The sequence below is a fragment of the Cupressus sempervirens genome, chromosome 3, assembly GCF_028749045.1.
Source record: "Cupressus sempervirens isolate cs-2001-9-10 chromosome 3, ASM2874904v1, whole genome shotgun sequence".
In the NCBI taxonomy this organism is placed as follows: domain Eukaryota; kingdom Viridiplantae; phylum Streptophyta; class Pinopsida; order Cupressales; family Cupressaceae; genus Cupressus; species Cupressus sempervirens.
The window spans coordinates 841,572,131-841,599,895 of record NC_143120.1 but is presented as its reverse complement, the minus strand read 5'-3'; the positions used below and the strand labels follow the sequence as shown (position 1 = coordinate 841,599,895).

At 34.4% G+C, this 27,765-nt stretch overlaps 1 pseudogene; it reads right to left on the bottom strand.

Moving 5' to 3' along the window:
- The window catches only part of LOC149569403 (uncharacterized), a 37,005-nt pseudogene extending 10,590 nt beyond the window's left edge, over nucleotides 1–26,415 (bottom strand).
- Nucleotides 26,416–27,765: the final 1,350 nt, after the last annotated feature.

Below are 27,765 nucleotides of genomic sequence, written 5' to 3'. Positions count from 1 at the left end.
TCTCCTAATTGATTAGATCTCCAAATGTAGTGGCATCATATCCATATAATGCTTTGAATGGACTCATTCCAATTGACATGTGATGGGTATTATTTTAACAATATTCTCCCAAGTATAGCCATTTGATCCATGCATTTTGTTGCCCGGTCACATAGTTTCTAAGGTAGCCTTCTACCCATTTGTTAACAATTTCAGTTTGTCCATCTGTTTGGGGATGATAACTGGTGTTGGGAGTTAATTCAGTTCCTGCTAATCTAAATAGTTCCTTCCAAAACAAACTAAGAAATTTGCTATCTCTATCACTAATGATATTCTTAGGCAATCCATGTAATCTGAAAACCTCTCTAAAGAATAATTCTGCTATTTGTGGTGCTTTATAATTTATAGATATAGGAAGGAAATGTGCATATTTGGTTAGTCTATCTACCACTACCAGAATGGAATCTCTGTCTTGTACCTTAGGTAACCTTGTAATGAAATCCATAGTAATGCTTTCCCATTTTTTATTTGGGATGGGTAATGGTTGTAATAGGCCAGCTGAAAAATTTTGTTTAGCTTTATTCTTTTGGCATATTATACATTTCTGGACATGTTTCATAATATCCTTCTTTTGGCCTTTCCAAGAGTATCTCTCCCTTATCTTCTTGTAGGTTTTGTAGAATCCAGTGTGTGCAGATAGAGGGTTTTCATGATATTCCTTCATAACCTTCCCTTTAACTTTGGAATTTGCTGCAAGTAGTATCCTTCCCCTAAATAGTATGAGTTCTTCAAAAATTTTGATTTCATCATTAGTTATGTCACCTTCCATGATTTCTTTAGTCCTTGGATCCTTGGCATATTCTGCAGCAATTTCATCTTTCCAATCGCCTATGATGCTAGTAAGGGTATTCAATTGACCCTTCTTAGATAGAGCATCTACTACTACATTATGGGTTCCTTTAACGTATTCAATATCAAAATTATATGCTTGGATTTTACTTACCCATTTTTGCTGGCTATCATTAAGATCCTTTTGATTCATGAAGAATCTCAGACTATTATGGTCCGTTTTAATGTTGAACCTTCCACATACTAGGTACTGTCAAAATTTTGCCAATGCGTGCATGATAGCCAACATTTCTTTATCATAAATTGAATAGTGTCGTTCAATTTTTGATAGTTTCCTGCTCTCAAAAGCAATAGGGTGTTTGTTTTGCATAAGTACAGCCCCAATTCCTTCACCAGAAGCATCACACTGTAGTTCAAAGGGTTGTGAAAAATTAGGAACAATTAAGACTGGACAAGAACTCATTGTCTCTTTTAATTCTTCAAAGGCTTTTTGTGCTGCCTCATTCCATACAAAATTTTCCTTTTTTGTCAAGTCTGTTAAAGGAGTTGCTAATTTGGAGAAGTTCTTCACAAACCGCATGTAATAGCTGCATAAACCCAAGAATCCTCTAAGTTGAGTTAGGGTTTTGGGTTTTGGCCATTCCTTGATTGCTTTGACTTTTTCTTCATCCACGCTTACACCCTTGGCACTAATTTTATGGCCGAGATAAAGAATCACTTCTAATCCAAATTCATATTTTGATGTCTTTGAAAATAGTGATTCAGATTCTAATATGCTTAGTACTTCTTCAATATGTTGAAGGTGTTCTTCCCATGACTTGCTATAGATGAGAAGGTCATCAAAGAAAATAATGAGGAATTTCCTAAGTTGTTTTCAGAAGATATGATTCATACATGACTGGAAAGTGGCCGAAGCATTAGTGAGACCAAAAGGTAGTTCCAAAAATTCAAAATGTCCATAATGGCATTTGAATGCTGTCTTGGGAACATCCTCCTCCCTCATTCTAATTTGATGGTATCTGGAACATAAATCAATTTTAGAAAAATATACTGCTCCATGAAGTTCATCAATAAGTTCATCCACCCTGGGAACGGGATACCAATTTTTTATAGTTTTCTTATTTAGTGCCCGATAATCTATACACATTCTCATTGTTCCATCTTTCTTTTTCACTAGTACTACTGGAGATGCAAAAGGACTGGAACTAGGTTGAATATGCCCCATGGCTAAGAGCTCTCAGATGGCTTTTTCAATTTCATCTTTGTACTTTTGAGGATGTCGGTAAGGGGTGGTGATTACTGGTTTAGCATCCTTTTCCAATTTTATAATGTGTTCAAATCCTCTTTTAGGTGGCAATCTTGGTGGAATTTCTTCAAATACCCTCCCATGTTTTTTAAGGATAGGTTCAATATCTATATGAATAGCTGATTCCTGAGGTGTGGATTTATTCAATACCAAACATTATGCAACCCACTCTCCTCGACCATGCCGCAATGTTCTTTCTATTCTTTTACATGAGACCAATTTTGCCGAACCATCAGGTATCCCTTCCAATGTTATTTCTTCACCCTTGTGCTCAAAGTGGATTTTTAAGTTTGGAAGGTAGAAAATATCCATGGTCCTCCTAGAATTATATTTGAATCTAGTGGAACCACATGTAGATCTTCTCTGATGGTGTGCTTCTTTCCCAAAGTGATTTCCTGTTGTGGAATTACCTTTGTACATTGTACTAATGATCTTGTGGCTTGAATGGCAGTGAAACCTTTGAACTTCTTAGTTTTTAATTTCATTTTGTTGACAAGTTTTTCATCAATGTAGTTATGGGATGCTCCACTATCGACTAATGCAATAACTTTTTGTCCCTTAAGAGTGCATCTAATTCTCAAGACTCAATTTTTTGAGGGTTGAGTCACAGTAGCTATCACCCCATATTCTTCTCCCTCTTCTCCATTACCTTGGTCACATTTTTCCTTTTTGTTGACCTCATCTTCCTCTAGGTCTTCTTCTATTCTTTGGATGCGACCTCTTTTTTCACATCTATGTCCTGGTACCCAATCTATTCCACAATGGTGACAAGTGTTTCTTTTTCTGCTGTAGCTATGGCCTGGTTCCCATGGCTTTTGGTATTTAAAGCATACATTTTTCTTCTTAAGTTCTTATTGATCCTTTGTAGGGATGAACTTTTTGTGGAATTTATTATTTTTTTGATTTTTTGTATTTGGTTTATTCCAAGATTTGTTATTTGTATTTGAAACTTCCAATTTGAGTGCTATTTCAAAGGCATCATCTAGAGATGAAGGTTTCAAGGCACTTACTAGACCTTTTAGTGAATCTCTTAATCCTTCTATGAACAAGTAAGTAGAGCGTTCATCATCTACTCCTGTGACCTGGATCGAGATCTTTTGGAATTCCTTAATATAATCCTCTACTGTTCCTTGCTGTCTTATTTGAGTTAATTTCTTAAAGTTTTCTTGAGGATGCTTCCTATCAAATCTCTTAATGAGTTTTTGAGAAAATTCTTCATAGGAGGTAATACTTTGGTGCCCTTGAGTAATAAGACCGTGGTGCCACCAATCATGTGCTGTTCCTTCTAGGTGGAGAATTGCAAATTGGAGTGCATCTTCTTCTGTCATTGGACTAAGGGTCAAATAGGTGTTTAATTTTTGTAACCAGGCACGTGCAGTGAATTTTTCTGACCCATCAAAATTTGGAAGTGTCACTTTATTTACTTTACTTCTAAAGTCTTGGTTTTGATGGCTTCTTTCTCTCTTATGTGTTTCATGTCTGTTGGCTTCACAAAATTCTCTGAATGATATTAACTCTCTAATTTCTGGTTCAAGGTTGGCATAAGCTCTAGCATTCTCGATAGCAGTATTGGTTGTCTGTCCCTCTTCTTCCATTGAGGGCCCTTCCCTAGGTAAGAAGGTAGGTTTGGGTACTTGAGGTGGTGAAGCTCCATTATTTGCTGAATGGTTTGAACTTATGTCCCTTCCACCAGAATTATTATTTTTAAGATTGTTTATGGAATTTCCCATGTTTTGCAGAGCTTGAAGAAGTGCTTGATTTGATCTTTCTATTTTTTCTGCTAAGGTTTGGTTTGTCTGTTCCATAAGATTTCTAATTTCATTCGATAATTGCTCACTCATTTTTGCTCCTCTTGTCATATACTATATTTTCAAGATGGCAGGATCAGGCTCTGATACCAATTCTGATGACCCCTTTTCAAAATTTTAACTTGATAATCAATTTAAAGTATAAATTAGGAAATCATCAATTTAAATTAGCCTAGGATCCTTTCTACTTTTTAGATGTTTGAGGAGTTTGAACATTAACACTAAATTAGGGATTTCAAAGAAGATTTCTTCTCATAGTGTCAGGCAATATTTCTTCCTCACTATGATTATTCCGAGAAGGTAGAATGACGGTGCGGAGGCACGTGAAACAAGGTCCAAGCGTATCCGACAAGTCCTCAAAATTACTCCGCCTTTCCTCCCACAACCTCCCTATCTCAAAATTTTATAGCTCAGAGAAAGATACAATCCTTTAACACTATAATTCAAAATACTTCATAATGTTATTAAAAGTCTTTTAGATATCAATGTATTATACCTATATATTTAATTGCAATATTTGTTGGTAGATTATGTATTGATATCTAATTGAAATATATATCATCATTACACACATATATATATATATAAATAATTATAATAGTATTGTGAATGTTTCAATAACATATAATACTCATTGAAATCTGTGACTTCAATGCCATGCAATAATCTTTACCGATTTATTAAAGAAACCGTATTGAGTTACCTATTAATACTTCATGCGAAATACTTAATCTTTGCTAGTTATGGTATTTGGGAATCACGTATTTTTGAAATCTTAAACTTAATATCCTACGTAACCTACAAATTACTGTCATAATTTAAAATGCAGTGATTATTATATGTAATTCTTTGAATACAGTTGTATTGTAAAATATAGTGGAGGTAAACGTACTGGTCTTTGGAATGCAGAGATGACGTCTTGACAGCGCTATGCTGTAGATGGAGTTTACTGTATCGTACGCTTGAAGGTGAATACGTGCTCCATATTACATACACCGAAAATGAATATTGTTATTGTGTGTTTAGTTTTTATTCGACTGCTGATTCATCTTTTTTTTTTTTCCTTCACATACCTAACCCTAATGCGGGAACGAGTATTCATATGTACTCGGTAGACATGATGGAGAAGACGTGCCTTTCACAAAACGATATTTGTTTATATTTATGTAGTCAGCTTTAATTACATTTATGTAATCAATTTTTGTAATCAGATGTAAGCATCAGATTAATAATAATTAGTAAATTAAAGTTTAAAAGGATGATTTCTAACAATTAAATTAGGTTTAGGTTTATTTGGATATTGATAACAGTTATAATAATAGATGTATATATTAATGTATTATGGAATAACAATATATGAATGTTCACAGAGGATCTTGGAAATAATGAGGATAATATTTGAAACAATTTTAAAGTAGCACCATAATAATTAAAGTCATATTTATTGCAATTTGATTGAAACAATTTTTAAATATTTGAATCTAAACAAGGAAAATATATATTAATCCAGGTTCATTACATCCCTTAACCACATTTTGTCAGAATTAAGTGGACATCTCATTGGTACAACATCTCTTTCCAACAAATAGTGGTTAGAGCCTGCAAAAGGATAAAATTATTTACTCAAACACCACTCTTGAAGAATCCCATGCACTAAAAACCCAAAAATGATTGAGCATCTCCACTATCCCTATGAAGGCATGTATTTTATTTTTCTTTAATTTTAATCTCTCATAAACTATTATTTGAAACAAAGGATGAGAACTCCCTCTTTGCACACCACTAAGTTCACCTTTCCCACATTTGTTCTCATCAATTGCCAATGTGGAATTAAAATATCCTCCTATAAAAAAAATAACATCTGTTTCACTCCCTAAAACACATGGAATTTCACTCCATACAACTCGCTTGCCAACAGATCTAGACAACCATATAAATTTATAAAAAAAACAGCTTCACTGCCAATTGTTTGCCTATGAAACTACTATATTATTAATTGATATAGAATTCCAGAAAATTCCTAAGCCACTAGAAGCACCTACTGATCTAACAAAGGGCTCTTCCTATACTTGATCGCTACAAAAAGTGCCTTTCCCTCCTCCTATTTTAGTTTTGTTTTGTGTAATTGTACCACATGTGCAATCTCTTTATTGAGACATCGTTTGATGAAGAGATGCCTATCAGGGGCCATTTCATCCCTTGACATTCCATATAAAGAATTTCATGGGTGCCTAGGAAAGAACAAGTCCCTGTTGGATTTCAACATATTATGGTCCTTTGTGTTCCCTGCCATATCTAATAGAGTTTGGGAAAACTTCCTACCTTGATTATTTTCAATAACAGTATTTGGCTTCTTAAGTTTTGATTTAGACTACCTTATAGTTCTATTTTCAATGAGATCCACCTCTCCTGTCATTCCCAACAAGTTCTCTTCATCATTTGGAGGGAGATGTCCTTCCTCATCCAAACCTACCTTTACCTGATCGTTCTTCTCCCTTATTGGAAACATTTAGATGTGTTTGAATGTATTTGAGGGCTCCCCTTGAATTTTTTCTTTTCTATTTTCATCTCTTACTTTTTTCTACCTCTTCACAAAGCTTCTCTCCTATAGAACCTTCCCCTACACAATCAATCTGGTGACCTTGATCACTCAAGGTACCCATAATGTGAAGTTGTTTAAGATCACAATTACCTATTTTCATGTCACCTAGACCCAAAAATTCCCATGGTCCCTCCTATAAGATAGCCCAACTCTACAGTCTTGAATAAAGGCATGCTTCACCTAATCCCTCTTTTCTAGAGATATTTGTTCTGTTCTTACTCAACTTTGGTCTCTGGTCTTTAAAAAAAATGAAATCTCTGATACACATTCGTTCACCTGTGCTGCCTATCTTCCTCTTGTCCATTTCCCTTGCCTAGTTCCTCCGGCTACACTACCACATTTTCATAGCCAAAAGCTTTTCTTGTAACACATTTTTCTCTAAAACCTTACCTTTCTTATCTACTGAGCTCTCTTCCATACTATGTCCCCATTCTATGTATTTCTTGCATTGTTCAATTTTTCTTCAACTCTAATTTCTAGCCACTAGAATCCTTCACTTGACCAAATTCCTATGGTAGGAAGAAGAGTAAGTTGTGAGCATCATGTAATACATATACTTATATACGTGCTATGGTCCAATTTTTCAACGTCCTCATCTAATTTGATATACTTACCCAACTTATGTGATATCAATTTGGTTTTCTACTCATTTCAATATTCGTGTGGAAGATTACATAATCTTTACCTAAATCAGGACTCTATGGATATGATTGAAATTTGGCTTCCAATCTCTAATAAAAAAACCTTATCCCTCCCATTATGGAGGGCCTATTATTGAGTACCCTCTAATTCTCTCGTGTGCTGCCTGCGATCATCGGGTAAAAAATAGTTCGATAGAGACTTGATGGAATAATGAGATCCAACATTTATAGATCCTAATAGGTGAAAACCACCCACCACCCCATTTCATTAGAAAATCTCATTCCCTTTAAATATTGATCTTATATTTCAATTCCTCTAATTCTACCTATTCAATGACAACATACGTCCCTTGGGGTCTTATGACCCCTTGTTTCAATTGGTCAAAAGTGGTAATAGGAGGGGTCATAGGGTATCTTATGACCCATTACATGACAACATGCCTCTAGAGATCTTAGGACCCCTAAGGACATTATATTTGTTCAAATGGGTCAAAAGGGATCATAGGGTATCCTACAATCCCTTTTGAACTATTCGACGACAACATATGTTGCTAGGGGTCCTAGGACCCCTAGGGGCATATTATATTTGTTCAAATGGGTGAAAAGGGGTCATAGGGTATCCTATGACCCCTTTCAAACCATTCAATGACAACATACGTCTCTACGGGTCCTAAGACTAATTTGTTCAAATGAGAGGATGATAGCTTCAAAAAATGATATTTATAGACAATATGCATTAATGAAGATGTGAAAGGGTGTCAAAAGGATAAGACCAAGGATATATAACTTGCTCAAGAAATAAGAATAAGAATGAGAATCTCATGTTCATTTAGTTGGTAAAAGCTCCAGTAGAAAGAACAATATGGAAAGGGAGAAATGTACAGGGGGCGTGATGTTTGCTGGTAGAGTAATTATCATGGTTGGATCTTCTAGGGAGACATGAATTAACAAAATTAACATAGAGGAAACAAATACATAAACAAGAATAGTCAGCAACTTCTGTGAAGCCTTGTTTGAGACAATACTCATAGAACAAAACCAAACTCTTATGAAGGAAAGGATACACAAATGGATACATCCCTAACAGAAAAATAACATCAAATCGATAAAGAATACAATCACAATAAATAGATAAGAAAACACAAAACTTCATATACTAGGCTTCATATGCGAAGCCCAAAATATTTTCATAATGAACTATAAAATGAAAATAATAACAAGTGATAAAAAATGAAAAGGAGACCCAAAATATTTTCTGAATAAACTATAAAATGCAAACAATAATAAGTGATAAAAAAATGAAAAGAGGGACAAACAAAATAGAAACATAAAAGTCTTATATTTAAATCACATCAAATCAATGACTTAGGCATAACAATTTTGTATGTCTTAAATAAATACCATGGCATAATAATTTTTTCTAGAACAATTTCTATATATAATAAATCTAAGTAATCATATGTCATATTGGATAAAATAATAGTGCAAGGAAGTCCAACTATTTTTAGGGCATAAAGAGCCAACAAAATAGATATGTTGAGGGTAGTGACAAATATTTTGTGAAAGGTGAGAATGAGTGAAAGTCATAATTGTAAGGAAAGTATCATATATTTTTATGCATCAACATGATGAAATAATTTGTTCTTGTTTATAGATTCAAAATCACTGTGAATGTAGAAATTAACACCAAACATCACTCCTCCAATATGCAATTGCTCTGATATGCAACGTATGCAAACTGTGGAAACAAGGACAACATACATGAAGTCTTTATGAAATTCCAAGTATGGAGGTATTTCCAAAATGTCCAATGTTATTTTTAATTTTCTAATCTTCTCAAACATCTATCTTAAATTTCACTTAATTTTGTAAGAAAAATGGATGTTTGAGAAGATAATTTAGTAGAAAACTTTAAGTGTATTCATGAAATTTAAGATTTAGTAGATAACTTTACGTGTTTTTAGATTTAGTAGAAAACTTTACACAAACTATAAGATAAATGGAAGTTGGGTGATTCTCAAGTATAAATTTATGTAAACAGGCAAGTGAAAACTTTAGTCTCCTCTCTTAATGACAGGAACTAAAAAGTGAAAACTAATATACATTAGCAATTACACAAGGATGAGTTTGATAATAAAATTATATTTTATATAAATGAATGTAAAAAAATTAACTTCTATTTTTAATAGAATAAGAAATATAATTTATTTATATTCAATTTTAATAAGAGAAATAATAAAATAATGAGAAAAAATAGTGCACAATAGATATAGAGGAAAAAAAAGGGAAAAATAAAATAACATATTACTCAAAAAAGAAGAAATGAAATTAACATATTACCACAAATAGTGTAACAACTAAATTATGATAATTGAAAAAAAAGGACAAATCCTTATAATTGACTTATTTCAAGTGTGACTTAACTATCATATAAAGATGAAAAAATTGCCTACATGTAAAGCTCTCTTAAGATTTGTTTATGTATCAGAGACATTATTTCAAAGTCTTATGTTATATTTTGATATATTATAGTCAAATTGTTTATTGGTTCTAGAGGTAGGCTACAGTGACAAGGGCCATTAGGAAAGAATAGAAGTTAGAAAATGACAACAGATGAGTGGATGAAATGACCATTCCAATTTTGAACTCTTAGGGTCCATTTGGTTCGTGGAATTGTAGAAATCGAGATTCATACAAATCTTGATTTAACCAAATCAAGGTTTTGCAAATCTTGAAAATGATTTTTGCAATTTTAGTGGAATCCTTTGGTTCATCAAGAAGATGAGTGATAAGATTACATTTTTGTGTTTGGTTCTTCAAATTAGAATTAGAATTAGGTTTTTTTTTTTGCATGAGCACTGGAATATTTTTGCAATCCAATTTGTATGGGCATTGGTATGCTTCATAATGCAACCATGGACCTTGTTGCATTCCCTTGCAATCACAGAGGCCACCTTTCCATTGTTAGGGAAACAAGAGTGAGGTTTATAGTTAAAATCCTGTTAATGATTCTTTGGTTTATAAATGCAGTTGAAACAAAGTGGTGGTGGTGGTGGATTACTATCATACCATGGCTACGATATGACATCGTTGAATGGTTAAGGCATGATCATAACTAATTCTTTGGACATAGACAATAGGGTTGTTAACAAGGTAGTTCTACATATGAAGTTACAGAGGCAAGGACAGATCTAAACCCTATAGTAGTGGTGGTGGTGGAAGGTTTACCCATTAAGGATACAAGCACACCACAACTGAGTACATAATGGAGAAGAATGTGGTTGGATTGTAACACTGATGATGACACTGGTCTACTATTTCTCTTCTTCTTTTGATGACTGTGGTATAGGGTGCATGTGGTGAGGGGAGGAAAATCTAGCATGATGCACAACATGGCCACTATAATTTTGATCTTTACCTCACTATGCTCATGAACTATGTCTAATCCTCTTTACCTATGGATCCCATATTTATGTCCTTCAATAGAAAGAACTCAACGAACAACTACAAATGGGTCCCCAAAACCTCAATTTTTCACTTCAAAGCTCCCACCCATTTTGTATGGGCACTTGTAAACAATATTGTTGCTACTGACAGACCAAAAAAAGAGGTTCAATCTAAATTATTTACACTCCTCAAAAGTGTAACCACGTTTTGATTTTCAATTCTAAGTAGCTAGTGGGAAGTTCAATAACCTAGTTTTGAGGTAAAATTAGATTTTTTACAATTCTAATTCCATATATTAATTTTAGACACAAATGTAAAATTTTCCAAACACAATTTTTGCAAAAGCCACTTCATGTCTAATTCCATGAACCAAACAGACCCTCAGTGATTATAATTACATGACATACTACAATGAAGAACCCCAAACTCCTAAAAAGAAAAAGGGCAACAACATCTTTGATAATTTTAATTAAATGGCTGCTACTGAGTCATCAAGAGGCAAAGCACTCTATGGACAATACCATGGATAAGTGCAATCTCATCTGCAATACATATTTTCACTAAGCTCGAGACTCCTGAAATGGACTAGAAGTGTTATGTACATAGGGAAATTAAATAGGGAAATTGGCTTATCCTTCTATGGACAAAAGCCCAATCGTCAATATGAGATTAGTATTTCCTGCTATTGGGTCCAAGCCTTGGGGTATTACGAAAAAATTGGGTGAATTACTAAATATTCTAATAAAAAGTTCAAATATTAATGACCTTTAAGTTCTTAGTCATGCTTTTCTTTCCCTGTCATGTTTTTGAGCTTAGAAAATAATGTATAATTCTTTTTAAGCTACATGGTATGAGAGATATTGCTTTCAACAAGTATATATAGACAACAATATAGTTTCTCAAGCTAGGATACTACATTCACATGACTTTGATCAGCTTACAATTTCAAACAACTATAATTTAGTCTCAGAAAAAATTTACATGAAAGAAGACAAAAGCTTCTTAAAGAAACTTACAAATATCTGAAGGTATAACTTTGACTGCTAGAGGCCAATGATTCCCTAACATTCGTATTATGTAAGAGTTCTGATATGGTTGGTGTTAAATTGATAGAAGTTACACCTTTCATTAAAGATTTCTTGAGATTGTCTAAAACCTTGATAACATCTCTCATTGAAGGTCATTCTCTTGGTGATTCACTACTATGCAATAAACCAACATTAATGGATGAAAGAAGACATCTTTTATCTTCCATATTTTTATTCACATCTTTGAATTGCTCACGATGAACAAAGTCTGCTAATGTGTCTAGAAAACCTGACCTTACCCACCTCTGCAAGTTCATATATGTTGATGTGTGTTTTATGACCCACCAAACAATATAACAAAATACCAAAATATCTTATCCCTTCTTGAACAAAGTCTCATGTATGCTAAGATTGCTAGAAGATCGTACAATGACTCCAAGGTTCCTTCAATGTCAGGTCTTGATTGTGGATAAGCTTGGTGGTTGATGTGATTTTCTGATGATCATAAGGGATCTTATGTATTTACTCAGATTTATTTCAAGCCATATTGGATGTGGGAGCTCTCTTAAGTTTTTGCAATGAAGTGCTTTTTTGGGTTTTCAGAAAATATGTAGAAATGAAATAGGATAGGGTTTAGGAATTCTATTCTAATCCTAAGGATAGTGTTGACAATAAATGGTACTCAAGTGGACAAATTCCTCAATTTACCAAGCTCCACTTCACCAAGTTATACTACAACTACTTGTGAACTGGTGCAATCTTCAAGGGTTATGCAAAATATTTTCATACCACCACATAAACCATCATAAAGAACAATGTATATGAAAGATAGAAGTGAAATATATGTATGAAAGGGGTTCATGCTAACTTTGTACAATGATTTAGAATCACTAAATGTCAAAAGTATGAACCAAAGGAATCCATCAATAGACCATCATATTCTTCATTGCAATCACAACACTCTAAATAAACTAAACTCAATCTAAATGAGGGAATTTAAGAGAACACGCAAGCACTAATACACATCAAGTATTCACCAAGATTCAATGAAAACTTTATTATCTCAATAGCTCATAGAAACAATCTTAGAAAATCCTCCTTTTATAAATAAGAGCTAAGGCCTTTATATAGGTCCTCGATTATTATGGGTGGCCCGGATGATCACAATAACCAATGGCCCATATCATGCCACATCATCCTTAATTAGGATTAGGGCAAAGAAAAGGAATCTAAAATAATGCAATAAGGAATCCACTACTATAGTGGGTAATAAGTACCCACTATGCATGCTTATCTACGAAGGGAGTGGGTTGTAATAAATGACCACTTAAGAACACCCACTATGCATTAAATGAATCTATCCTTGATTCTTGCACTTGAAGGCATGGAACCGATCCAACACTATTTCCAACTCCTTTGTAGTGATGCTTGATGCAGATTCTTGCTTGAATTCTAGAACTGCAATTGCTCTTTCTGCTTTTCCCAAGCTTTCCTCCCAATTTGGTAGTAAGTCTTGAGTTGTGTGCATTGTACTCGAGAAGATGGATATGTTTTCAAAATCATCTCTTTCATAAAAATTGAGTTGAAATAATTCTTCTAACGTGACTTTCAAATTACAAGTTGTCACTTCATCTTCCACCAATCTTTGTGACAACAAGGATGTGACTATATTGGATACCCATTGTTTGATGTTGTCAATCATCCTTTTCCATTGAGCGGATTCCTTGGTGAAGCTCTCATGCATTTAGTTAGCTGTGATCACTGCACTGTAACATCAAAGAAAATTATAGAGACCCCCCTCACTGATAACTTAACCATCGATCAATGCTTTCTTTGGGGTCTCCATTAGATTTTGAATGTTGGAGATCACTTCATCTTTGTAAATATGTTCATCCTCCCATGATTCCTCCATGCACTAGATCCTAGATAGTAAAATGAATGCCCCACTATGCACTTTAACTAATTCTTCTACATGTTTGAAGGCCCAAATCTTTGCACCTTGAGCAGTCCACTTGATCCTATCAATGTCATCTACCACTTAAGTGGAAACACTTAACAAAGAGACAAACGATGGACCTTCCTCTCTTATAGGATGAGGCAAGCCATTGATGGACTAACACAAGGCTCTAATTTATCTTTTTCTATTTCTTGTACCCTTCTTCCACTTACTTCAGTCTATCCTTCAAATCCTGTGTAGAGTCATCAAATTCTTCTAATATTTTCTCCTAGGACACATGACCAAAATTTATTTATGTAACATGGTATTCATCTGGACCAATCTGATTTTTGCTCTCATCGACCACAAGAGTCACAATCTACAAGATTCTAGACCCCAATTCTCCTCTAACAACCTTAGAGAATCTTTTTTCTTTCCCTTGTTCTTCTGATTAGTTTTCTCGATCTAAAATTTTCTATAATTCAATTGCCAGATCAACCTGCCTTTGTTGACTCTTATAAATTTTTTTCTTCAACCATTTTGGAATGGGTATACTCTGGTCCCCTGGAATCACCAATTTCTCTTTCCTTTGGACTTCTCAAATGTCGATCTCCTCTTAATCTCCTAGACCATCCACCGTTACTTCAAGAATTATGGCTTCAAAATTTGGAAGATGCATTGCTACTATAGGAGTCTCTTCCTCTACTAGACTATCATCGGCCTCCATAATTTCTTGCTCCAAGATTGTAGCAAGAATTTCTTCTATATCTATATCTTGATCTCTTCCTCTTTCTTGCATAGCTTTTTCATAGGCATTTATTCTCAGTCTATCATGCATTGGCCTATCCAAATTTTCTTCTTGCTCAATTTTCCTTATGCTTGTCTCTACTTCCTTCCTTTCAAATGTTTCTATCTCTTGAACGGTCAGAATGTGACTCAGAGAAGAGGGGGCATTTCCAAATTTTTTCTTCTTCTATTGAGGCTCTTGGATATCTATCCCACTCCTAGGTTATTTTTCTCGAGCTATCTCTTTCCCTGTCCTAGTTTCTACACCTTTTAATGGAGGTCCTCTTTCTTCAACAATCGATTCCCTTATATATTTGTCTAGTCTTTCATCCCTAAGCAATCGGTGACCAATATTTCTATAGGTGAATCCATTTACTGGTACAACTAGTTTCCCAAGCTTATGCTATATCCATCACTTTGTAAAATCCAATACTGGCTTTGAAAGAGCTTCCTGATTTGTAACCTCTTTACTTTTCCAATCATATGGTTGAACTATCATTTCTAGATTGAATCTTTTTCACATCACACTTGGATCCTCCTCCATTTGATTAGGAACCTGAAATATGTTGCATGTTCTAATAATGTTCAGTGGTAATCTTGAATGCATCTTGTTTCTAATCTCATCTCATCTGCAACAATTCCAAAAAAATTTCAAGGTGAACTTTGTGTTGGTAGTTTGATCCTGCTACTGATGTGTTCTTATTGTAGGGATCAAAATTAGGCCTTTCCATATAAAAAAAATATGGAAGAAGTGGAGCTCATATGATGATCTCTCTACAGCCTTCAAACATAGGCATACCTCATTTTTTCCTTCTCCCATAGAAATTGGGAATTGCAATCCCAAATTCTTCTTCCCTTTCTAGATCTTTTCATATGTTGTAAGTTGTTGAGTAAGCTCTAACAAGACCATCTTATTTGTTGGGTACCTAAGAAGTTTGTATGGCTCCATGAAGAATCTCTAAACTCAAATGTATGAAAAGGTAGGAAACTGAATGAACCAAGCATCGTAATCTTCTAGCAACTTCATCACACCAACTAACAATCTCATATGTAGCCTCTTTTGCAATGTTCTCACTATGCACATGAAAAAGGCATCATTAATCTGTATGTAATCATCCTTGGAATATAAGTGCAATTGTGAGTAACATTCATGAACTTTCAAGTGTTGGGTTCCACTTCTAATCAGTCCTTTGCATTGTATTCCATCATAATTCATCCTCCGTGCTAGCATGTAGATGACATAAGAGCTCATGTAAGATCTCCTTGTATGCTCTAGATTCATCAACCCAATCTATCCTGTCACCTACTCAACAAAGTACACATCCAAGATTCAAATCTATAAGAATGAGGCATGCCAAATATGCAAATTAGCATCATTATCATATCGCTATACTCCCGCTACAAGTTGAGCCATGTTATTTCCTTAGGAATCTTGGAATGGTGTGATCTACTCTTTTTCAACCATCATTTGTTGATTATTTCCTCACAGAAATCGACTACAGAGGTGTAGATTCTAAGTGTCCGCTCCTATGTTCTTGTGACCATCCCCAAGTGAGAAGTAATCCCAAATGCTTCAAATATGGATGTTGGAGAAAAATCTATGAGGATATTTTGTTTAGAATCCTTGATAGTCTTGTCCCTGAGACTATAGTGTTTGGTACATTCCATAATCAACTCCGGATGTTGAAAAGGAGGGAAACCAACTGCAGCAACAATTCAACTTCTCATAATTCTCGTATCCTGGTGCATTAGATGATGGTCATTGTATTCTTCTTCGATTGAATTCATTCAAATCAAGGCCGCCAAGGCTTGTATCTCCGATTTTTGCTCACTTTGACATAATTTTGGATTCGGGATAAAAACCTCTCCTTTCATTCTTTATCAATTTTATGTGCATTTCTCCTATTCCTTGAGGTTCTGCCATTCTTCCTTCCTACAAACAAAAAATGCTCTTACGTAAGAATATGCGAAAAAAAACATAAAAAACCAAAGATAATTTCTCCCGAGGACAAAGATTTTGGAATTTTGTCAAAATTTCTAGTTTTTTCTCAGGATTCACGAAGATTTCTCCAACTCACTAAAATATTTCCTTATGATTTAATTCAAAATCTTACTGCACCATTTCCTCAATGATCTTGAAAATTTCTTCAAAAAATCTCCCTTCTGACAAACTCTTTGAATTTTACTCCTATTCTCAATTCGTTCTTCAAATTTTTGAGTGTGAGAGGGAATGAATGAAAGGGTTTCTTATATAAATCGTCCTTCAGATATGATGCCTTCAAAGCTGTAGCCTAAAATTAGGCAACTGCTTTACTTAGCCACCAAGATTCCCACTTCTGTGCCACTTGTTGCTTTTTCCCTTTTTTTCAAGAAATTTCCAGTTTGATGTTTTTAGCTTTCAGATGAAGCTTAGCCTTCATTTATCCCACTTTGATTTTTGAGAAATTAGTTAATTAAATATTAGTTAAAAATATCAACATTTAATTAATTTTCATGTTTTACTGAAAAAAAACCTAATCTCTTTTCAATTTCTTTGAATACTTTTTTTTTTTGGAGTATTTTTGAAAAATCATTGAATTCAATATTAATAAGAAATAATATTTAATTCATTTTATGTAAATCCAAAATTATTTACAAAAATTCACTTTGATTTTCTTTTTTTTAAAGATCCGCTTTCCATCCTTAAGGAATTTTCCAACTTTTTGCTTTTTCCGATTTCGATGGATTTCTTTCCAAATTTTGCAAATTTTTTGAATTTTTTTTTTCCAAATTCCCATCTTTTAGATTTTTCACAACCTTTTCAATTATTCGAGAGTTTTAAAAATTTCAACTTCAAAATTTTTCCAAATTTTAGGCTTCCTCTCAGATTCATCCAAATTTTCCAATTTTTTGGATTTCTCCAAAATTTAAAGTTTTCAAAGTTTTCATATTTTCAGCTATGATCCACTCCACATTGGAAAGATTATAACTTTCTTGATCACATCCTCCTTTGGACATAATCCACGATGTGCTGAGAATCCCAACCTGAGAAACACAAAGAGTGCACATTCTAGGTAGTGAAGGATTCTTCTTTGATGAACAAAATTCGTAGTAGGGTTGATTTGCGCTCCACAAGCCGCGAAGAGCACAGTTTTAGTAATGTCATGGAATTTCATACATTGGAAAAATTCCACAATAATCTCAAAATTGCGCCTAGGTGAGTGCGCTTTAGATGGTGTGGAGGATTATCCATGTTTGACCATTCCTTGGACAATGTTATAAATGTGGAGAGTGCATTCTTAATAAACTTGTGGATTTTTCATCCACACCACATTTTCCTTGAAATGGAGGAAAGTGCGCTCTGTTATCATGGGCTTGAAAGTGCGCCCCGAAAAAAGTGGAGAGCGCAATTTGGGAGGAATCGCGGAATTTTTGTGATGGAAACAATCCACAACGAGAGTGTAACCGTGCTCCAGAAAGTATGGAAAGCACACTTTTGGGTGGGTTGTGGATTGTGTTGACCATTTCTTTCTCCATGACAAGCATTGAACTGTGCTCCAAGGTGATTGGGTGAGAGTGATGATCGGGCTCCAAATGCGCCTTGTTTGATTTGGCCAAATTCCACTATGGACTGTTTTGTTTGGGGTACTCCAAATAGAATGCACAACGCAGTTGGTGGGTGGGAGATTCACCACAAACCCTATTTCACGATCTCTGTTCTGTTGTGCACAAATTGGTGGAGGGACCCCATGGAAATGGGCGATATTGAGATAGAATGTCACAACAATATCTCCCAAAAAAATTCATCGCTTAGCCTCCTCCTTCTAACCATCTCTAATGTCAGGATTCTGAAACTATAAACATCTCCTTTTATAGAAACATTCCCGCCCAAACCATAGTCTATAATCAAATTTATTCATGAAAATCTATTAAGAGAACTGACAATAACAATATAAAAGATACTAAAAAATAATTCCTTGGAGAAATATATCTTATAGATACTCTGAGTGCAAATTTTGTTGTACTCAGTGAATCTTTCGGATTTGCAATAATTAAATGAGATATACCAAAATCAGTCACAAGGGTTGTCATGTCGACATCTAGGAGCACATTGCTAAGTTTTAAATCATAGTGAGAAAGCTGCATTGGACAATCATGATGTCAATATTCAATGCCATGTGCTACACCTATGGTGATGCTCAAACATTCACTGAATCCTAATTGACAAGCATTTTGATCACCTATTTCAGGGTACAAATGCCTTTCAAGCTTCCATTAGATACAAATTGAAGAACCAAACCTTTCAAGTCAGGGAAGTAAAATGCACTTTAGATCTTGATGAGATTACGGTGTTGAATCCTCCCTAACACTTTGCATTCTCTGGTAAATCTCTTATCAGCTTCTTCATTTAGAAAATTAAGTGTCTTGACTGCAACCATCTGACCATCCCTCAAAATGCCTTTGTAGATAGGTCCAAGTCTACCCACTCCTACCAAGTCTAACTCATCAAATTCACCTGTTGTAATGACAAGATCCTCATAAGAAAACCTTGGATAGATGAACATTTGGAAAATGATGTTTGAAGGATAGAATGATTATTTTGAAAGTTTTTTTTGCCATAACATTCCTATAATGATGGAGCATACGAAAAATGTAACTTTTCCACCAACCGATAAGACCAATTTTTGGGGCCATAGAGACCAAGGTTGCCCTCAAACAATGTTATAACACTTCTATTTGGAAAGAAACCTCCCTCTGGAATCTGTCTAGAAAAATTATTGAAAGAAACATTCATGTAGTTAAGTAGTTTTAGAATTTGAAGGGGCATTGGTATTGAACTCGACAAAAAATTGGTAGATAGATCCATTTCTAGGAGATTTTGTAATTTGGAAAGTGAATTTGGCATTGGACCTTTAAAGCTATTGTGGGGCAGATTTAGATGCTATAAATTTGTGCTCTCTCCCAGAGAATATGGAATCACTTCGGTAAGTTAGTTTCTCGAGATGTCAATGGCTTGACCCAATATGATCTTATTCATCTCATGTGGCAAGGATCCTTCCAGAGAATTTCATGAAAGATTGAGGTCGAATTGCAAGTTTCTAAGGCTGACAACTACTTGATGGGGTATCCTTCCATCTTGTTTATTATAAGCCAAGTCAAGGAGCTCCAACTTCTGACATCCCACTAATCTAACAAGGATCTCCCCTGATAAGTTGTGGTGAAGATAAAGATATTGTAGCTGCTGGATGCTACCAAGAGAATCTAGTATTTTTCTAGATAAGTGGTTGTCACTAAGGTTTAATAGCCCAAGATGTTCCATTTGACCTATCTCACTTGGAATATTTCCCTCTAATTTATTACCACCCATATACAATCTTTCCAACTTATGCAATCATTTTACTCTAGACAAAATAGTGATGCTGAAAATATTATTGCCTAAATCCAAGTATGTTAAGTTTGTTAGACTGGTAATCTGCTGTGGTATGCTTCCTCTTATCGTGTTGTTTGATGAATCCAAATTATATAGATCAGAGTATAGTTGACCTATGGATGGAGGCAAAGTACCAGTTAGATGGTTATAGGACACCGCAAGTAGGAGTAGTTAGTGAGAGCAATGAGAAAGGCCAATGTGTTACTGCTATCACCAACAAGTTTATTGGTGTGTAGATAAAGCCAGTTAAGAAGTTTCAACATTCCCAACTCCATTGGAACTATTCTAGTGAGTTGGTTATTATTTAAATAAAGTATTTTTAGATTGGAGCAACTTCCTAGGGAACTCGGTATGCTTCCACTAAGATGGCTTTCATATAAACTGATATTTTGCAAATTGGATAGCTTGGTACAAATTTCCCATGGGATATGTCCACTAACACTATTTTCGGACAAATCTAACATGGTCAAGGAAGATAGATTTCCTAAAGAATTGGGAATGGTACTTGATAAGTTATTTATGTTGATAACAATTATTCAATTGTGTATTATCATTGATGTTACAGAAATTTAATGCTTTAATTGAGCATTGCTAGTTGGAATCGAGTTTAGAAGATTCCAGTATTAGCCAAGCAAGTTCAGGGATTCCTCATTTGTAAACCAAGTGAAGTCGATTACTAAAGGAGTTCACTGTAAACCAAGTTCGATCGGTTACCAAGGAATTCAGTGGTAACCGAGTGAGCCAATTTTAGCCGACCTTCAACAAATTAGTTTTATCTATTAGTTGGTTTGTGCAAGCTGACTTAGTGGATGTTATTTATTTGTTTGAAAGGATATTCAAGCCGACTTGACATTGGATCTCATATATATGAAAGATCAAGTTGTGGATTGAAGATGAGAAAGTGGTGAAGAAGATAAGATGCGAATAAAGAAGGATATCTGATTAAGAGAAAAGTATCTAAGGTGTTGCAAAGAATATTATGATAAGGAAGGATCCAAAGGATAAGCCGGAAAAATGATCTAAATCTAATTTGGTTGCTTCATTAATCAGGTCAATCATTGTTACTCTCTAACAATTGTAGCAGTGAAGAAATCTCTTAACAGAGTTGACTTAACAATCATTTTGTAAATCCTCTAACTAGGTGGCATTTCTAGATTGAAATGTCTTAAGACCTCTAGCAAGACCACTCCTAATAGGGTGATTTAAATCCTTTAACGGGGTTACAGCTAAAAATTTGATTTGTAACCTTTAACTAGGTTGGCTCCTAACATGACTCACTTAAGAAGAGCGAAAAGTTGTAACTAGTTGTATTGGTGGTTTTCCCCAATTGGGTTTCCATGTTAAAGAGTGGTGTCTCATGTGTTAATGTTATTTGCTTATTGCTTTATCTTTTTGCAACTAAGTTACTAAAGGTTAATGCACATCATTATCTTAAGATTTCTTTGTTAACTGAGTTACAATGAATATCTAGTTCTAACTGAATAGTGAGTTTAAAGGAAGTTTTTATTGACATATAAGGGATTTGAAATTTTTTTAGTGGTAATTGATTCAACCCTCCTCTCTTAGTTAATCCTCTTATATTTCCAACAATTGGAATCAGAGCTGTTGGTGCTTGCAGAAAAGGTTTCAAGGACTTAAGCTAAAGATCAAGATGTCTTACAGAAGAGATATTCCCAAGTTGAACAAAGATAACTTCAAAGCATGATAAGATCTCATGAAGCTGCATTTGGGAACCATTGGAGACAAAAGCCTAAAATTCCTAGAGAACCATTATGTGTCACCTCCTGATCCTTTGACTGTGGATCAGATGATAGATAAAAAAAGTCACAACACAATGATGATTGACATTGTTTCTACTCTCAATTATGCTAAATTTGATGAAGTCAAAGATTGTCCCATTGCTCATAAAATGTAAAACAAGCTGCAAAAGATCTATGGAGGAGATGACAATGTGAGGAGAGCCAAAGAAAAAAGTTTAAGAGGTCAATTTGATTAGATGAAGATGAGAAAAGATGAAAATATTGCAAAATACATGGAGAGAATCAAAGCAAGTGTGAGTGCAATCAAAGCTTCAGGAGGAAAAATAGAAGATGAAATAATAGTCAAGAAGGTATTAAGAACTCTTCTTCCTATTTATGCAATTAGAGTTTCAGCTATTCAAGAAATGAGATGTGATCCCAAAAGTGATATAACTTTGGATGCACTAGTGGTAAGGTTAACAAATTTTAAGTTGGATAACTTTGATAACAATCTTCCTGAATCTTGCAACATAGAATCTGCATTCAAAGAAAAATCATCTGACAGTGAAGACGAGAAGAAGAATCTGATGATGATCTTGAAGCCATTGAAGCCCTACTTGCAAGGAGGTTACCAAAAGGCAAAGGTAAATATAAAGACAAAATTCCATTGATTTATTTTTCTTGTGAAGAAGTTGGTCACATTGTTGCAAGGTGTCCAAATAAGGAAAGTAAAGATGACAGAAAATCCAACAAGTTCAAATATTTCAAGAGCTACAAAGACTACAAAGACAAAGATAAGAAATCTTGTTATATTGCTAAAGATTTTGACAATGATAATGAAGATGAAATGGTATATATTGCTATTAAAGATGAATAAGAGGATGAGGATAATGAAAAGATGACACTTATTTCTCATGTTAGCAAGAATGACACATGGATAATAGATAGTGGTTGTTCTCATCACATGATTGGTGATAAAACTAAGTTTGAACACTTGGAGCACTATGATGGTGGAAGTGTTAAATTTGGGAAAAATGAACCATGTTATGTGTAGGGAAAATGCTGCATTGCATTTATTGATGGAATCATATGTGATAATGCCTACTAGGTTGAAGGACTGAGGCACAATATTCTGAGTGTGGCACATTTGAACAACATTAGATTCAAGGTAGAATTCATGAATGAGAAGGCCAGGCTTCTAGATGGTAAAGGAAACCTAGTTGGAACCGGTAATCAGACAAAAGGTAATTTGTTTTACCAAATAGACTTCACTAAAACTACATGCTTTCTAGCACAAAATGAGGAAACTGAGTCTTAGACAGAGGAACCCAACTCACAGTCTGTGGGTACTGAATCTCAGACATCAGAAACAAAGCAAAATTTGAAAATTCATAGAACCTTTGAGCATGGTGAACCAAGTGAATCCAATCCAGAATCTAGAAGTAAGATTCCTATACTTGATAGATATGACAAAAGGTATCATGGACCTATGAAAATAATTGGAGATTAGACAGGAGGCACAATGACAAGGAAGAAACTAAAAGGTACATTTTTGCTTACTGAATTTGAACCTAGAACTATTAATGATGCATTGAGAAATGAAAGTTGGATAGAGGCAATGGATGAGGAGATTGAGAAAATTGAAAGGAGCAATAGTTGGACTCTTATTCCTAGACCCAAGGATAAAAATATAATTGGTACAAAGTGGGTATTCAGAAACAAATTGAATGAAAATGGCGAAGTATCAAGGAATAAGGCAAGGCTAGTGTGCAAAGGATATGCTCAAGAAGGAATAGACTATGAAGAAACACATGCTCCTATTGATAGACTTGAAGGAGTTAGAACACTACTTGCATATGCTGCATTTAAAGGATTCAAAGTGTATCAAATGGATGTAAAATCATCTTTCTTGAATGAAACTCTAGAAGAAGAAGTCTACATTGATCAGCCTGAAGGTTTCATCGATCCAAACAAAAGAGACATGGTCTATAAGTTACACAAAGCTTTATATGGTTTAAAGAAAGCTCCTAGAGCATGGTATGCGAGACTTCATGGATATCTGGTAAAGATTGGTTTTCAAAGAATCAATGATAACAATAGTTTGTATATTAAAGAGGGATCACAAAACAAGATTTCGTTAGCAAAAATATTTTTGGATGATATCCTATTCATAGGTCATGATGACTTATACAAGTCATTCTCTGAAGAAATGAGGAAAGAGTTTGAAATGTCAATGTTTGGAGAAATAAAACTATTTGTTGGTTTACAAGTTCATCAAATGAAGGATGACATTTACATTACTCAGTCAAAATATGTCAAGTAGATATTGAAGACCTTTGGAACGAAAGATTCCTGACTAGTTGGAACACCTATGTCTACTAGACATAAGTTATCCAAGAATGATGATTTAAAAGAGGTAAATCAGACTACCTATAGATCTATGATTGGGAAACTTCAGTATGTTGTTCATAAAAGACTTGATATTGCATTAGTAGTTGGTATAGTTACAATATTTTCTACAAATACCAAAGAAAATCATGTGATGGCAATCAAAAGAATTATGAAATATCTAAGAGGCACTCAAGACTATGGTCTATGGTACAAGAAGGGAGGGAACTTCAAGTTGAAATCCTTTATTGATGCTGATTAGGTTGGAAGTATTGATGATAGGAAGAGCACCAGTGGAGAAGCATTCTTTCTTGGAAAGAGGTGAGTATCTTGGACAAGCAAGAAGTAAAATTGCATCTCTCAATCTACAATAGAGGGAAAACATGTTGTTGCAGCAGTTAATTTCTCCAACATAATGTGGTTCAAGTAACTGTTATAAAAATGAAAGAAGAAATCAAGGATCCAGTGGTTATCTATTGTGATAACACAAGTGCAATCAATATATCTAAAAATCTAGTGATGCACACCAAGACAAAACATATTGCAATCAAGTATCATTTTCTAAGAGAACTATTTTAAGATAAAGAGGTTAGATTGGAATATGTTAACACAAAGGAGCAGTTTGCTGACATATTTACCAAACCATTACCTAAGGATGCATTTTTGTATCTTAGAGGAAAGCTAGGGGTCATTCCTCTATGTGAGGCTCACTAGAGTATAGATTAGTGATGCATTAACCAATCTACTTTGAAGATCTATCAAGTTGATGCAAATAAGTCAAAGCTCATTGCATATGAATCAGTACATTAGGTACATTGTAAGAGAACAATGTGAATTCTTTGGCATTTAATTTCAAAGAGGGAGAGAATCATGTCATATATTCATTGAAAGAGATTAGTGTAATCAAAGAAGAATTAGAGGTAATAATTTGCAAGAGGGAGAACTTGATCGGATGGAGTCTGAAGATAAGATGGCAGAGGGAGAATCTCATAGGGAGTTCTCATGGATGGATAAAGAATCAGAATGAAACTAAGGATATTATAAAATCTTATAAATCATTTGATATCTCTAAGTTTTCTTTGCTTAATGACATGTGGTGTTGCCATCAATGCCAAAGAGGGAGATTATTGATAACAATTATTCAATTGTATATTATCATTGATGTTACACAAATTTTATACTCTAATCAAGCATTGCCAGTTGGAACTGAGTTCAAAAGACTCTAGTATCAGCTAAGAAAGTTTAGGAATTCCTATGTAAACCAAGTTAGGTTAGTTACCAAAGGAGTTTAGCGTAGACCGAGTCAGGTTGGTTACCAAGTAACTTAGTGGTAACCAAGTGACTCAGTTTTAGCCAACCTTCAGTAGATTAGTTTTATCTATTAGTTGGTTTATGGAAGCTGACTCAGTGGATGTTATTTGTTTGTTTGAAAGGGTATTCAAGCCAAATTGACATTGGGTTTCATATATATGAAAGGGAAAGTTGTGGATTGAAGATGAGAAAGTGGTAAAGAAGATTAGATGCGAATAGAGAAGGATACCTGATTAAGAGTAGAGTATCCAAGGAGCTACAAAGAATATTCTAATCAGGAAGGATCTAGAGGATAAGCCATAACAATGATCTAAATCTATAATCTAGTTACTTCATTAATTAGGTCAATCATTGTTACTCTTTAATAATTGTAGTAGTGAAGAAATCTCTTAACAAAGTTGACTTAATAGTAATTTTGTAAATCCTCTAACTAGGTGGCATTTCTAGATTGAAGTGTCTTAAGACCTCTAACAAGGCCACTCCTAATAGGATGATTTAAATCCTTTAACGAGGTCAATGTGTTTTGTAACCTTTAATAGGGTTGGCTCCTAACAAGGCTCACTTCAGAAGAGTCAAAAGTTGTATCTACTTGCATTGGTGGTTTTCCCAAATTGGGTTTCCATGTTAAATCTTGCTGTCACATGCATTCATTTTATTTTCTTATTATCTTTTTGCAACTAAGTTAGTAAAGGTTAATACACATCATTATCTTAAGATTTCTTTGTTAACCATGTTACAATGAATATCTAGTTCTAACCGAGCTGTGAGTTTAAAGGAAGTTTGTATTGACATCTAAGGGATTTGGAATTTTTTTAGTGGGAACTGGTTCACTCCTCCCCTCTTAGTTACTTCTCTTATATTTCCAAAAATTCCCCCAAAGGTAAAGCATCCACATGTGAGTGAGCATGCCCAATTAAGGGGGACTGGTACCTCTCATATCATTTTTTCCCAATTCTAAATCAATCAAGGTAGACGGATTTCCCAAAGAGGTGGGAATGGTAATAGTGAGATTGTTTTCTCACAAATATAGGAAATTTAAGATTGATAGGAGACCAAGCTGGGGTGGAATTTTTCCATGTAGTTGGTTGTAAGAGAGTGCCAGGTCATACAAGTTGTAACAGAAAGAGAAGTGGGAATTGTTCCTTGTAATTGATTGTGGTGTAACCATAGTTTCTATAGACATGATAGGTGACTGAGTTGAAGGGGAAATGTCCCAATGAGGTCATTATTGGAGCGACTAATGGAGTGGACAGAATATAGATTCCCTACTACAAGAGAGATGGTGCCATGCAAGTTCATTCAGGACAACAATATTATGGAAGTATCAATTATATAAAAATTAATCTTCTTAGTTAGTATATCTTTACATACTTTGAATAGTTAATAAATGATTGTTTCTTCTCTTTTTATTTTAATATATTATGAATCACCTTGTTTATTAATAATATAATAATATTAGTCATAGTATGTGAATATGGACTTTATATAAGCTAAAAATTGAATTAGTGTACATTGATGTTAAAAATGAATCAAATTAAATACTTGGGTCTTAGGAGTAGGAGGATCATCAACACACACTATTGTATCATTCACATAAGCTCCATCACCCACACCATCTCTAACCCCAAACATCTCTAGTAATGAGGTGTGCAGAGGGGTGTGTAGTTAGAAGGGGAGTGGTCTAGAGTCCAAACTTGAATACAAAAACATATTCATTTATGATCCTATATGATTTTCAATATCCACCTTCCTCAACCTTGCATGTGCTCCTCAAATTCCTGTAGGCCCTCAACTGTGATGCAACCATCGACAACTCATATCGCTTCCTTTGTGGCTAGGAAGGATATATGGGTGGGTCATGTTGCACATAGTACTATGAACTACAACGTGTATAAATAAATTGCATGCCTTGGGATGGTGGGATTAAAAGTCCTTGCGAGACTTTAACCACATCTCTAATAATATATACTCATATCCTCTAGTTATTTGTAATATATGAATATGACAATAGCAAGTCCTCCAAAAACTAAAGTGCCAAATCCAAGGGAATTTTCTATCTTAAAACATCTTGTAAATAATTTAAGGTAGGAAAACCAATAACTCTATATGGTTGATTGATCGAGCTTGCAATACTAGATGATACCTTAGAAGATGATTTGGGTCATCTCGGTCTAGTCAAAATATATCTGTCAAGATGTATTGATGGTGGTAGTAGATGCTTAATCTAGCCTACCCTGTAGACTATTTCCCTCTGGCATGAAATAGTAACTTTATCAATAGTAGAAAATATCAATGGTGCCACTTTCAAAATCCTTTCCTCAACCAAATGTCTATGGGAAGGTACAACTCAATCAAAGCTACAATACAAACTGTGATTGGAAAATATACTGAGCTCTTGACCAAAATAACCAATAAGATCTAGATAGTTAATGTTGAGATCGAAAATGATCTTAGTGTACAACTTTTATGAAAAATATAAAGGAATCTAGTCATTATTAGGATAATGACCATGGGCTACAAGGAATCAAGGGTATA